The 15,817-nt window shown below is 43.5% G+C and overlaps 1 long non-coding RNA gene across 1 annotated transcript in view; it reads right to left on the bottom strand.

The window, feature by feature from the left end:
* The window catches only part of LOC117026546 (uncharacterized), a 57,901-nt gene extending 44,426 nt beyond the window's left edge, over window positions 1–13,475 (bottom strand). The window contains exon 1 of the long non-coding RNA XR_004423785.1: window positions 13,297–13,475. This is a non-coding gene — a long non-coding RNA (uncharacterized LOC117026546). The remainder of the gene's footprint in view (window positions 1–13,296) is intronic.
* Window positions 13,476–15,817: the final 2,342 nt, after the last annotated feature.

The raw sequence follows: 15,817 nt of genomic DNA on the forward strand, positions 1-15,817 counted from the left end.
CCCTTGCCCTCCCTATCTGGTTAAGGGGCATCTGCAAACAAATACTACCACAAACTAATGCATATTACAATCATGAGACCGTATATGCAAATTAACACTATTAAACTATGTTTTCTAGTATCTGAAATAAGAGTTTCAATATTAAGAGGGTCAATATTTTCCTTTAAAGTGGGAAGACTTTTTTGTTTTCATAAAATTGGTTAACAAATAATATTGTTACATATAGGTATCTAGCGGTTTATCTGGAATTAAGTACCTTTTAAATGAAATAAGCTCAAACTGATGAGGTTGCTTGGTGGCAGTAAGACTGTGGAGGGAAAGAGAGCATTGTTGGTGCAGGTAATTTTCACCCTCAACACAGTGTGTTTGGTTTTTAAATTTTCAATCTTTTGCTATAGTTGCCAAGACTTTCATTTCTGCTTTGGCTGTATATGTGCATTGGGTCTGTGGTTTTGAAGCAAGCAAAGGACGACGTGCTACAAATGACTCCATTCCAGGATTTAGGAAAACCTTGGATGTATGTAGTTCTATGATTCAGAGCCTCAGCCAACAGGAGCCCCAAAGGCAAGCTCTGCAGATGTCTTCTATTCTGGTGTGGACAGCACCGTTTGGGGCAGAGGCTTGTGGGTTAGACAGGACCCCGGGGAACAGAAGCACGGAGTGGGAAACATCCCAACTATAGTAGCACCAGCCTCGTCCTGGACAATGGAAGGAGCAAACATCACAGACTTATTTCTTCCACACAAAATCAGTTGGTGAGGTTTTTCACTTCCTTTCATTTTATGAAAACAACAGAAATTCAATGCAAAATGGGTTTCAAAGTAAAACACACAGAAATCAGGAAATTCAGTTTTTTGAATTCAGGGCAAACCATGCTTCATACATAACACATGCCAGAATTTCCTTGTGGCGAGCAAATTCACTGAAGATTGAGATCTGCAGTGTATCACAATACAATGTAAAAACCACAAGTGTGTAGTTTCTTTTAGTCTTTTAGTCTTAATTGCAATACTGTGGTAAATCTGGTTTCAGATCAGGGTGTCATCTACTTGTAATTCTTAAATAGCCTATGCCTGCCTAGATGCAATCCAGCCTGTAAGACTGTAAGACTTCCTCCTAAAATTAGGAGGAAGTTTTAAAAAAAAAATCGTTTGCCAGTGGCTTTCCCATCTTTCTCTGGCCACAGGCCTGGGGTAAGCTATTACCGTCCTGTGAGTTGTTCCCAGTCTTCACTGGGGCCAGGAAAGTAACACAAGTTAGGTCAAAGATGCTAACAGAGACTTTCTGCTTGGGACCAGCCTGAAGACCACATTTCCCACTTTGAAACTAACACCCCCCACACACTCTTGCTGCAGTGAGAGCAGTAGGCATTTGTAGAGATCAAAAAATTCTGTGCAATATGGTGGGGTAGGTAAGAAATACAGAAAAGATGGAGCTTCCCCCCCCCCATTATCCTAAGGGGGAAAAATGTCAATAACAATACATACAGTAAAGAATAAAGAACCAGATTGACAGTCACCCTACTAAATGGTCCTGCTCTCAAGGTTAGAGAGAACCTCCTTTACCCTCATTCTCCCTACTTCTCATTCTCAATTCTTGACTTGTAGAAAACAAATCTAAATAAGTCTGTGTTTTTCTGGAGAGCTCAAAAGCTGAAGGCATTGTTCAGATTCAGGGGTCCTGCAATGAATGTTCGTCCTTTGTGGAACAGGGGGTTCTCTCCTCACCCTGGAAACAAAATAGAATCGGAGATTCCTGAGCAGACATTTGCAACCTCTGGACAGAATTCCTGGAGATGCTTCCAAATTTCACCAAGAACTAAGAGTATTTACAGAAGTAAGAGTTTCTGCAACTGAAAAAGGGGGCGGGGGGCTCTGGGGTGCTAAGTGTGGAGAATACATGTGCAGGTGTGTGGGGCGAGGCGGGACAATGATCAGGGCCTGATTGTATCTGCAAACTGTAACCTATACAGCTGGGATTAGATCACCAAGACCACCTTCCCAGGGGGTTTCTGGCAGATCTTGGTTATCTCCAGGGGCCTTTTGTTGGGCTGTGGAATTTCACGTAAGGGCCCTTACTCTGCCCCATCCTCTGAAGTCACCTTTTTCTATGGGAGAACAGAACTCTCCCACAGGGGAAACCAAGTTTTATTTTAAAGTATGTGAACAATCCTCATCTCCTTGTAGGCCTTTAGAGAATTCAGCAGGTTGGCATTTTCCTGCTTTCTAAACACATCATCCATCAACTTACCCAGGGTGTCGCAGTAAGGGCGGACAAATAGTGGGTAAAATAAAGGGAAAGGAAATACCTTAAAACAGAAGTAGAACAAATAAGTGTTATTCTATTTGCTTCTCCTTTTCCTGATCCTTCCCTTCCCTGCCTCTGAGAATAAGCCACCAGTCCTCTAGAACACTCTGGGTTTCTGCTCTTAAATGGCAGCTCCTTTTCCCAGGAGCAACAAAGTCTGTTTTCTGATCTGGACCCTCAGATGCTCTGTTATTGCAACTTAATTTTGTCGTTGCTTCTTTTCAAAGAGTATTTGGAATGACTTGTTTCTTTTGTTTACTATCCAACAAACGACCTCTGCTAATCTTGTATTTTATCTCCCTAACATATGGAAAAGCTATTTATTCTAGCCAATCACAATAAAGTGAAGAAAACCCCATTTTATGGAAAAATATATATCACTAGTCTGTTGATCATTAAAGATATGATTACCAGTGAAAACCCTCCGAAGGTGGCACATTTATGCTTCCAGGAACAGATGGGGACACGCATTTTCCTTGCAAATACTTTTGAAATTGCTCTACTGGTAGCAGTATAAAAATGATATACAGATGCCAGGGCCTGCACGGCCAGGATGAGTGCGCCAGATTTACACAGTAAAGCCTTCACACGCGGGCTGTCAGTTTTGATTGATCTCTACTATACCTCAGGAACTTGTTGACTAGGTAGGGAAACAGTGCAAATAATTCACTGCAGCAAGTCAGATAATTCACACAACCAATCGGTCTGCTTCACTTTCTGGCTGTGACATATGAGCCTTCCCTACAAAGATGCATCATTTTCCAGCTTGAGCAATATTCAATGTCAGGGAAGAAAAGGTATTAAAGCCACACAAAAGGAGGCCGACGATCGCAGGACAAGAAGTTGTTTTGGTAATGGAGGCCAGATCCTACTTTACTCTTTAAGTCCTACCAGAGCGTTCAGGCTCAATTTTCATTATCATATTGATTAAAAAAAAAGTTCATCATAGTGCAATTTTAGGTTTAACGCCAACGGATCGGGAAAGAGCAAAGAATTATCCCACAAAAGCACAACATTCTTACCGCAGGGACGTTTCCCTGTTCCAGTTCATTGATGGAGTTGATTAAGTTTAAATGAAGCAGACACTGGATAAAAGTAAGGGTATTGACCACTGGGCACCGCGATCCGTGCTTGAAAGGACCTGATACATGCAGAAAAGCAAGATTTGCTAAATGCTCTAATCTTCAATCAAATCTTACATCAATACAGACAAAGTTTGGTAATGAGAGATTCAATGAAGCATGCGGGAGAAAGAATTAATCCTCTTGGTCTAAACTGGCTTCAACTTTGAAGCTTGCTCCGAAGGAAAGACAGTTATCTAAATGCTAAATAAGAAACTTATTGTACTTTTCATGGCATGCTAATCTTTTGTCTATTTCATCTCTATTATGTGTATGCTCCTCGATTGCAGTTGTCATGGTGATTATATCAAGCCACGCTCGGGGAATGGTGGTGAGAAACCAGGCACAGAGGTGGAAAAGACCGTCACGCAACCCACAGTACGGAAAACAAAATAGAGGGGGAAGGAGAAGTAGGCGGGCACCAGACGCCTCCCGGGCTCCTTCCCGCCAGGCTCTGGCCCAGCTCTGGCCCAGCTCCGGTCAGGGCCAAGGAGGCTTGGGCTTTCCGCGGCCTTAACAGGCGTGGTCCCCTCAGCCAGGCGAGCAGTGTTTGGTAATGGCAGGGGGGAGGGGTCGGGCATCTTTCATACCTCACAACAGTTCCTACCTCCTTTCCCCACAAAGGTTTCTAGCTTTTAGTCCGGAGGTCCCTCCCTCTCCTCACTGCGTCCCCTTCCCCCAAGCGCTGCGACCATCTAGGTGGAAAGGACCACTGGAGAGGGAAGGGGGAGAGGCAACGGCTCAGGCACAGGTGGCCCCACCCTGCATGGCTGTGCCCCTCGGCGGGAAGTTGAGTCATAAGATTTTGACAGCTGGAGAGGAATGCAAACCAAAAGGAGCGGCCCACGCAACCCAGGCAGGAGGTGGAAACTATAGGGTCACCGGGGGCCTTGGTGACCAAAGGTGACCCTGGGCCCTTTATGTGTTTTACAAAAGTTGCCAAATTAAGACGGGATTATAACTGCTCGAGTCCTTGTCAGGGTGAAAGGTTGGGAGCCTCAAATATGCCTCAGCAGTGTTGATGAAAAGCTTAAAAAGTAATAAAAGGGAGAAAAGAACAGGGAAAGTAACATGTATAACTCTTATTAAAGAAAAGAGCCACGGAGAGGTTGTGAACTTGAATCACTGTTTGAACTTTAATTTGTTCATTAACAGGATTTGCCCCTCACTGTGAATGTTATTACTTCCCTTTGCTGATCAGCAACAACTCTGGGCATAATGAAAGAGTCTGGCAAAAAGTTAAATGCCTGGTAATTAATTCATTTAATTGAAAAACGGGGGAAGAGAGTGCGGTCCCACCACAGGAGCAGAAGGCAGAGGGGTTGGAGGAGGGGACGGGGCTGAAATCTGCATTGAGGCCCTCTCCAAGGCCCAGTGCCCACCACCCATGGGGGAGGGGACACTTGGTCTCTGACGAGGCTCCTTCAGCAAAATCAATGCCAGCAGCATCCCTGAAGACCCTCTGCCCAATGCCACCTGCCACTGGTACAAACCCTCTGGCTAGAGTTTCAGCCTGGAGCTACTCTGGATGATCTGTTAGGGTGGCACGGATAAGAGAAATCCAAAAATGTATTCAGAAAATCTTTCATTAAAAAGTGGGTATATGTCTTTTGCTTTCTCCCTTTCCTTCCCTTGGAACAGGTTTCTTTTACAATCTTCTGTTTCCAGTCTGGAGTGAAAAGGAGTGTCAGGAGCGCCATACAATCTGCATGTTTGCATCTTAATCAGCCTTATAACATCATGCTTTCTCCCCCAACCCCACCCCAGCAGATGATTTAAATAAACTCAGGAGAGGAGAAATCAAATACACTCCTGGCCCCTGCTCAGAAGTGACAGGTCTAACCAGCTGGCTCTGCCTCTAACCTCACAGGGCCTGCCTTTTCCTTTGTCACTTCTCTCCTTCCTGTGTTTGTCAGCCACCGTGCACAATGCCTCTGCATGTGCATCCTCCTTCCAAGGGAAGCAATGCTCGGCCACCATTAACTATTGTGACACCCAAGAGCTATTAGCACCATGTTGCCCTTGCAGCCAAATGAGAGAACAACAAAATACAGGAAATCAGTGGTAGGGCAGCTATTCTTTCCTACTTAACATGGTAAAGGCCCACCACTGAACTAGTAACAGGCAGTTTTGGTTTCCTTACGTTTTTAAAACTGGTGTCCATATTGTCAGGGTGACTTTCTTTAGAGACACAATTATCTACCGTGTATTCTCCCATTACAACAAAACAACTATGGAGAGAAAAGAGGTGAGGAGAGAATGAAAGACAATATAAAAGAATTTCCTAGTACCCAAAACTATTTCCTAGGTTTGTGTTTTTAATTAAATCACTTCTAAACCCCAGGGAGAAGCAGATTTTTCTCATCCAAATCACACAGTCACCAAATAAAGTCATCAAAATTACCATTTTGCTGGCAGCATCCTCCCCATTTAACCCAATGCCACTTGGTACTACAGCGCTAACCTCACACTCCGTGTAGCTATAAATGATCTGTACTGTGCCTTCCTGAAAACCAGTGATAGGCACACACTCATCTGCATTAACAGGAAGGCAAAAGGAGCTTTTAAAGAGGGCTGTTTTATAAGCTGGAGCAAGTTCTAGGGTTTATTTAGCATAAAAGTTACTTCCCACCTTTTATAGTCCCTGAATACTGAGTGAGTTCTATTTTCCAAAGTTGTGGCTCTACAGTATACAACTGACACTAAATATTGGGAGTCTGCAAACAAATTAAATCAAAACAAAACAAAACAAAGGTTCCCTCGCTGCCCACTGCTGAGCCCTAAGCTCCTTTAATAAAAGAAACTGTAAAGAGACCACAACTGTCAGGTTTGGTAACCCTGCCACTATCCTAATCTAGACCCTTATCACCTTACGCATGCCACAGGACATTTCTTCCTACCTCTAAAACAGCCGTCAGAGGGCCTTGACATTAACTATCCTAAATCCCCACTTTACTGGAAAACCTTGATCACTCTGATAGCCTGTAACAGGCCCAGTTCCTTATATTACCTTTAAGCCTCCTCTCTACCATCCTCACAGGCCCTAACTAGCCTTTTCTGGTTTGTTTTCCACTATTAGCCTACACAAGGCAAGACAGCTCTTCAAGCAGACAGCTCTCCCACCATAAACTGAAAACACCACGAGTTACCTTCATTTTATTGAACACCTGTGAGGTGGCAGACACCATGCTAGGCATTACAAACATCTCATTTAATCCCTTCAAGTTAATGAGATATGATTATACCCATTTTAAGACTGTAGAAACTGAGACTAACGAAGTCAAGGTAATTGTGCAGCCAAGATCTCACAGCAGATAGGATTCTTATGCTTAGCTATCTGGCCCAAATGCTGGTTTACTTTCCACTCTGGCATACGCCCACCCCTGTGTGTTCTGATCACTCCTTCTCCTTGCCATCTGGGATGACTTCTCAATGCCACTGTATATATCTGAATCCTACCCAGCTGGAAATCCTAGAGAAATTCCCACCTCTATTTTGAAACCTTCCACCACCATGCTAGTCCTTGGCAGACTGCTTCGCTATCTGCAGCACGTACCTGGCACTCCCATTCTCTGCCCTGTACTATCATGCCAGTTTTCTTTAATTCAGTCCCCTCTAACTACATTGTAAGTTCCTTGAAAATGAGAATTTGCCTTATATGTCTTTATATGCCTCCGTCACTCTCCGGAGCTAATAACAGCTCCCGTTTGTTAAGCACACACCTCAGACACAGCAATCCTTGACAGGAGATTCTGTTATTGTCATTTTGCAGACAAAGAAACTGAGGCTCAGAGAGATAAAGAAACTTGCCCAAGTCAGTAGCAGATCTGATATTCAAACACAGGTTGTCTGAATCAAATGCCCCTTTTCCTTAGCCAATACACTGTACTGACTTGAATACATTGTGCTTCACACAATGTGAATTTATGAAGTGTTACTGTATGGAGGATACTCAACAAACCTCCAGAAAACACCCCTGTACCCACGTCTTTGAACAAAGGGCACTGTTTTCACTCTTTAGTAGATTCTGAAACTCAGCAGAAGGAAGGATGAGTGCATACCACTCCATAATATCCCACTCTCCCAGGCCACCCCTTCCGTCCTCCCCTCCTGTTTCGGAGCCATTCCCCATGTCAGTGGGAGCCAATGATGCGTCTGTATCGGCACTTGATGTATCTGTGGGCTGGAGAGGCGAACTGCCCTTTCCACAGCAGCTTCTGTACCTTTTACACACACGGAGGAAAGCAAGAGAAAACGAAAGACACAAGTGTTAATTTTTCAAAATGGCCCACGAAAGGGTTTGGGGGAGGTCTAGCTGTCTCTGCAGCAAAAATGGGTTGCTGCTGTGGGAAGAGTAACAATTGCAAAAAATGTTCACAGCTGACCAATTAAACCAGTATGTAGAACTCCACCTATGTGACTCTCTTCTAAAACATAAAGGTGGCAATGGGATTAATGAATCTCTAAGAAAAGAAGAACGTCTGAGGGTATAAGAATCAAGGCCTGGAAGTCTGACTACTTTTCCCCACATGGAGACTGTCCCTCCAGAACCACTGCTGAAGATCTGGACTGACAGTATTAAGGGACCTAGCAGGTTTCTTTACATCCAACAGGTCTTTAGGGAGTGCTAAAAAAAAAAATCTCTTGCAGTGGCAACAGGGTACTTCTTGTGAATTTGAGAAAGGAGAAATAATGACTAATTTACTCTCTTGTCTCTAGTATCCATGCTAAAACTAGTGTATTCTCCCAGGTTCCCAAAGGGGGCGAGGGCGGTTCCACCTTCATTTATATTTTGGTTTAAATATTTGGTCCGCTCAAGGACTCTGACTCTTACTTTCACCTACAAAACCTGTGTTGTGGCACACAAAATCCTGCACGTGCACAGCACTTAATAAACCAAGTCATTCCATTTACTTCATCTCAGATGATGCTCAAAACTACCCTTTGAAGTACACACAGTGGATGTTACTATTACATACATTTTGCCTATGAGGAAAACTAAAATTTGCCTCAAGTAACACAACTGGTATATGGTAAACCTAGTCGGCCCTCCTGGTCCGGGATTCTTTCTACCACATGATATTTCCCAATTCTCAGGGCCATTCCCTACCTTTTCTATATTCTGGATCTACATGTGACATTCGTAAATCTAAAACCAGGAATTTCTCCATCTGAAAGAGATGGGCTGCAAGCTACACTGACTGGACTTCTATTACAACGAACTGAGACATACTAAGAACCTCCCACCCCAATCCTGAATCTATAAACACAATATACAAAATTTAATATTTAGATTCAAATGAAGAAATATTTGGTAGGTTCTTAAATCAACAGAGGATGAGCAGGCATGATGGTTACGCTACCTGTTTCAAAAAACAGGCTAGCATCACTGTCACTTGTTTTTCCACAATTGTCATCATTTATTGAGCATTTATTTGCTGGGTACCTGATACTCTCTTGTACTCGTAACATAAAATTTTGGAGCTGTTCTGTCTACATAATGGACAAACAGTCCAGGGTCTTTCCCCAGAAAAAATCTGGAATTGGATTTGTCCATCTCGTTCACTGACCCTTTAGTTGGATGTGTAAACCTGGTATCCAGGGCCCAGCAAGTCCCGTCCCCTATTTTCTGAGCAATAACCGAGCTCATCAAAGCAAGCAGCACTCGAAGTTCCAGACCTTATAAATGGTTGAAATAAAGACATTTTTTTCATCTCAGCTCAAATTTGGTTAATCTCCACATCCAACATGACTCTGGGGTGAAAGACACAAACACATCTGTTGCTTCGGGACTGTTTCCCTACTTCTTTGTCTGCTGGCTGACCTTCCCTATATAAGTGCATCTTCAACATTCAGTGTCAGCGAGAAGGTCTTTCATCTTTGTCTGCTGGCCTTGATCTCTCCTGATCATTATGGTCTGGATCTCTGCTAATCACTAATGATCCCATGGCCCTTTATATAATACTAAAGGTATTAGATCTAAACTCTTAGAAAAATTCCTACTCAGCTAATTACATTCTTTCTACTTTTCTTGGTTCTCCATATAGTCTTAGCTCAAATTGAATTTGAGTTATTTCCTCAGATTTTTTAAATTGTTTGCTGGTGGTTTTTGGAAAGCACTTATAAACTCTTTCCTCAAGTGAATTCAACTAATTATGATTCAAAAGCCTCAAGACCTACCTCTCTCCCTCTCCCACTTTCTCTTTTCCTTTCTATCCCCTCTCTCATATTGTGGTCTGGAACATAAGTTTAAATTCACTGGGTGAGGAATTTCATAATTTTGTATTTCATACAATAGATAGCGTATTGTTAACTTATAGCAGGACACAGTGATTCGATTACATATCTACTTTGGGGTCTATAGTCACAGCCAACTACTGAAAATGACAAGTGTTTTAACCCACAGATAAGACTTCATGTACAGTCTAAGGATCACTGAGTTTTTTGGTATTGGCAAATGCCTTGCTCACGAAATAGAATACCGGTTAAGTTTAACTTCTTAACTGAGTATGATTCTCTTATGTTTCAAAAAATGAGGAGCACTAATTCTGTAGCACTTATAAAGAGCAATCCTGATTTTAGCCCATGACCTCTTGAAGTTTTTGGGTGGGAAAAATTCAAGAGGTCATGGGCTAAAATCAGGACTGCTCTTTATAAGTGCTACAGAATTAGTGCTCCAGAACTTAATGGCTTGTAATCAAAGCAGCAAAATCAAACTCTCATAAAATCCAGATCAATAAAATTCTTGACAATATAACTTTCTGAAGTAATATGTCTCTATACTGCATACCAATGTACTATACATGTATATGACTGTTATTGACAATCAAAGAATGTATAACTCCAAACGAGCATTTTACTTAAAGCTGTCCCTTGGCAGTTACTATTATTCCAATGGTTCTGCCTTCGTTCAAACTATGTTTGTATAATGACTTTGGAACTAATTTAAAAGCTACTCAAGAAAGCCATCTAATTGTCTTTCCAACTGTTTTGACCCCAAATTAAATTACCCTGACTTGATCACCCACCTTACCCTTCAGGACATTGAAGGTCTTTAAAGATGACTTACTATTTTCAAGGCTTTTTTAATATGATGTGCTGTGGGTTCTGAAAACAGTGCCCAAAAAAGAGCTGCAAAATAGGTTTGAGCAATGGCAGCAATGGACGCATTACAATAAGCGACAGCCTTCCAAGATAACAAGTTGGATAAGGACACACTACAGTGTATGTGTAAGTTCTGGTATAGTTGTTAAAACACCGCTGTTAAAATGTTTAAGTTTTGTTGTGGTTGACTATATCAGTTTACAGTCGTACCTTGATTATATAGTTTCAGCCCTATAGCACATTAGGGTTAAGGATAAAATTATTTTTAACATCTTGGCTTCTATTATTACACTTCACAAAATTGTACAGTCTTTAGATGTAGCTTACAGATTTCACACAAAAATGTCATTATTCAAGGATCTAGGCATTGTTGTGAACGATTTCAAGCATTATCCAAGACAAAAAATTAGAACTACAAACAATTGGGATAAACATATTGGTTATGTTTTTCTATTTTTATTAAACCAATGAATTTTAACCAGGTATACTGTTTCATTTGCTAGACTTAATGGTAGGCAACTCTTACCTCAGGTTAGGGGAAAAAGAGAATATGTGGTTTTGATTTTAAATAAAAATATAGTGTGTTCATTTACATAAAACCAGAGTCCAGCATACCATACAAGGAATTAGACCTTTTTAGGAAAACTTTACATTCTAAAATAATTAAAATAATATCATAAATCCCTTCAATCATACAAGTCCTTTAAACTTTGTTTTAAAGTTTTAAGGAAAAAAAATCATGTGCTGTGAATAAACTTTCTGATTTCTAATTTATTTTCTTCCCTTGATTTACTAACTTGAGAGTGATCAATACAACTTTCCATTTGTATAAATGAAAGGCCAGTTTTTAACTCTTTCATAATAATATTCCTTGAGTTTTTTGGAGGAGAAGATATACATGTTTTAGTCACGTTTGAACAATTATTTATTAAATGCCTATAGGGATCATGATCAACCTCAAAGTGAAGTGGAGGGCCTATAGCAGGTAATGAATAAATGCTTACTGAATCGATGAATGCAGGAAAACAAAACCGTATCTCGAGTCAACACATATGGAGTCCACTGTAAAATTAACTCCTACAGGATTTGGTCTATATAAACAGAACTTCTAACTATTATATAATATCAACTTTAAAGCATCTGCTTTGATTTCGATTACTTTAGATTTCAGAATTCATTCATTAGGGCCCTAGCCATACCTTTGCACCTAATCACTTGTTTTAAGTGACTCCTGATATAATTAGTCTTTAATATCCATCAGTAGGTAGTAGTCATTAACAGTGGAGTTTTACAGAAAATTTACCTGACTCCCATACCTGAGATAAATTGATCATTTCACACATGCAGCACTTGTGCTAAAAGCATATGGTCTCTCATTTAAGCTAGCATATGAGACGACCTTTCACAGTAGAGCTATAAACATACTAGTCTCCTAACTTTTCCAGTTATTCCAGATTTAGAAGATGTTTGGTCTCATAAGTAGAGCTCTCTCACTGACTTATTATGGACTATTTGGTAGGTCTCATAACATCTCTGGTTCTCAGTTTATATGATATAATAGGAGGAATCAGACAAAACCCTCCTCCTTCCTATGGGGACTTTTGTGAGTACTTATCAGCATTTATCAATACTTACAAAATGATAAATGCTACTACCTCTTTCAGCATTTTGAAAGATGTCAACCAAACAAAATGTTTTTGGTGTGTGAATTAAAATGCTCCTTCCTGACGGTCTCAGATGTTTCCTTGTAAGATAGCACGTCAAGAACCGGCTTATATACTATCCGTCCTCCAGAACGCACTGACAGCACACTTCCTAAGAGCCTGCTATGATGATTGCTGTCAAAATCGCCTGCACAGACACATCCGTGCCCTAGATTGACATCATGTATTAGCGTGACAGGGGACTTAAAAACCAGGGACACCTTGCGAGGCACGACTTGGAGCACAGGGGATAGAGGGCTACTCTACGTGTGAGCTGAAGGGCCGCAACCCTTCTTAGGGTTCAACTTCGGAAGAGAAGGAAAGTTGCCGGGAGGTCGCGTGGGCGGGGGTAGGGAGGCCACATCGGCAAGTGCCTGCGACAGAAGCAGGACAAAATCAAATTCGAAACCCACGCACGGATAGGCCTTTGCGAGCCTCGTCTCCATGAGCAGCACACAACGGCACTCATTTTGCTGAGAAAGGTCATGGAGGCAAGAGGCTGCGGGGCGCGACCGTTCCCGAGGCGGGCTGGGACCCATGGACGACTGAGAGGTGGGGCAGGGTCGAGTCCACCGGCTCGGCCTTGCGAAGCGCTCCCGGCTCGAGGGCGGCGTTCCTGCCACGACTTTCAGGCCGCCGCTCTCCCCGCTTCCCAGAGGGTGTGACCCGCCGCCCTCGCGACCCCGCGCACGGGCAGCCCCGGGAGCGCCTGGCGACACCGCCCAGCTGGCCCGCCCTCTCCGCGCCCTCCTCTGGGGTTGGCGGGGGGCATGGCTTCCTCCGAGTCTGCGTCTCTCCATAAGCCCCCTCCCCAGCTGCGGCGTGAGAACCAGAGCCACCCGAGCCGCGGGCCCAACTGCACACAAAACCCCAACGGGGCCGCGGCTCCTCCACGCCTCGCTAGCCCGGCTCCCGGAGAGCAGAGCGCAGCGCACGGCGTTACCACGTCCGCTCCCGCGGGGATGCCCCGCTGAGGAGAAGCTTCGGGCGCCAGGTGAGATCCGGCGCGCGCGAGCACCCCCGCCCCCAAGCAGGGCCCTCTGCCCGAGGCAGACTCTCACCTCTAATGAACGGGCGCTGCCGCCTGCAGGAGGAAGGCGGGTGGGGAATAGTCACACTGGGCCGGGCCGCGCAGGGACCTCGCTGGGAAGGACACGCAGGCTCGCGCCGGGGAGCGGAGCCCCAGCGGGTTGCGCCCGTATCGCATCCTCGGAAGGGAGGCCTCTACCGTCCGGCCGTGGACCTGCAGCCCCCGTGCTCGCGCCGTCGGCCCCGCCCCGTCCCGCCGGCCCCGCCCCCCCCGGCTTCCTTTTCTCTTGCAGGCTCCCTCCCCTCCTCTCTGCCTGCCGGGTGCAATCGGCTCTCCGGGAGACAGACGCGAAGCGACGAGGAGATCCTTCCACCAAAATGAGCTGTGATATCCTTTTGATGGCTATAATTTATTCCAAATCCTCCCTGGACTGAAACGATCAATTAGCAGCCCGAAACGCACTGTGAAGTAAATTGTCACACTCTCCATTACAGGATAGTTATCATATATTTATAAGGTGTGTTTTCTGCAATCAGAACCAACAAGGTGTTGAGCGATCAGTCAGTCATAAACGTACTTATTCTAAAAGAGTGGGAGAGAAGCTCCAGCATTGTGTGGCAGGGGAAAGAAATCCGTATGACAGTTATTACCTCTCCCATCCTCTGGCCAAGGGTGATGTTTCCCCTTGGCAACTGGGAAGTGCAGTGAGAGCAAGAGCTCTGCAACGACTCTCTAGGCCACGCGTCTGACCCCACGAACAGCGAGCGCGGGAGACAGATTCGCAGCCCCAATAGGGGAGGTTTCCTTTTGGGGGTAAATACAGATCAGGCAAATAATCGCTAACTCTCTGTCTTCATTCCCATCCCGGAGAGTAATATCTTACTCTTGTTTCTAAGCTTCTAGCAAAACGTTTGCATTCTATACTTCAAATTTCTTTTCTTCCTTGGGTCTCAAGGCCTTGCCCTCCTCTCTCTACTATTTGGGTATTATGTACTGTAGAGGTTATACCAGGGTAATATAAAGTTTACCCACGGAGAGAGCTGTGCATTCTGAATTGGAACCTCTGCCAGAATGCTTCCATCACACATATCTGAGATGATACAAAGTTCTGAGAAAGTCCTAAGAAATTCTCCTTCAGTCTGAAAGGCTGTTTTAACTGGACCAAGCCATGGAGACATTGTTATTTTCCTTTTAGTCATCCTCCACGGTCATGAATATACATCCAGATCGTCTGAGTTTCCTCTTACAAACTATCATCACATTGTTATCCACCAAACACCTACAAATCATTTTTTAGAGGGGTTCTGGTTTGTATCCAGTTAATATTCCTTTTGCCTGAAAAAACATAGCTCTAGAGCCCAGGCCACTGATTATTGATTGTGAGAAGTTTAGCAACCAGAAATGGGCAGTAAAATGGTATTTGTGGAGAGTAAGTCACAAGGTGGGGGATAAGATGCAGAGTTTATACCACATACTTCTTAGGTTAACTGCCCCCATGATTTGTGCATGGCAGGGCTTATCTGCAATGCCAACCTCTGAAGAATGGAGAGAAAGGAAATCTGGTTGTGTATTTGAGTTATAGGGGCAGCTATTGACATTGGGCTTCCTGCAGCAGAAATGGGGCACCTTGTTCCTCTCTCAAAAAGCAAAAAGCAAGGGGTTACGGACGCGCACCTCATTTTTGAGTACTGGCACCTTCACACTGCACCTTCCAACATTATTCATTTAATTGGCATTGAATAGCTAATATTTATTGAGCAGTTACTCCATGCTAGGCATTGTGCTTTAAATTACATGTGCTACTTTATTTAATTCTATCAATAATCTTATGGGGAAGGTTCTTCATTTTGCCAATAAGAAAACTGAGATTTGGCAAGGTTAAGTAACTTAACAAAGGTCAGCCTGCAACGCCCATGCTTTTCACCTCAATAACATAATGCCTCAAAATTTAAGATTTCGATTTAAGATTTTCCACCAAAAAGATTTTAGTGGAGCTGATGATATAATGAAAGTGGTGAATTCTAGAAGAATGAAAGAATAGCTGTTTGCAAAGGAAAGACACGGTAGATATTTATATACCCAGCCTGGGTAGATTACCCCTTCTCTGTTCTACTCTTCCTACAGCCTATGGTTTCTTTTTCGGAGTTATCACCTGCCATCTGGTGTCTCGCCAAAGAGACCTTCCCCAAGGTCAGTGGTGGCTGCTAAGTTTGGGGGCAGGGAGTAGGGCGGATGCAGCAGACCCCAGAGAAAGCAGAGCACCCTGTGGAGGAACCTTCAGTGGGAGATAGAGTAGGCCAGAGGCCCTTGGCCCAGACCCCCACCTCTGAGAATGAAATGTTGCTTCCTAATGGACTTTAAATTATCAACATCGCTAAACTCTCCCTTAATAGACTTGTAAAGATCTGCTTGCTACCTTTTTCCCCCTTCATGTAGAATTTGTAATCAAGAGCCCAATTTTGTCATTTGGAAATACTAATTATCTAATCACGCCATGCTGCATAACGTACTTGTCTGCCCAATTAACTAGGACAATTATTAAAATTCAGAGG

Source organism: Rhinolophus ferrumequinum, chromosome 9 (assembly GCF_004115265.2).
Source record: "Rhinolophus ferrumequinum isolate MPI-CBG mRhiFer1 chromosome 9, mRhiFer1_v1.p, whole genome shotgun sequence".
Classification (NCBI taxonomy): domain Eukaryota; kingdom Metazoa; phylum Chordata; class Mammalia; order Chiroptera; family Rhinolophidae; genus Rhinolophus; species Rhinolophus ferrumequinum.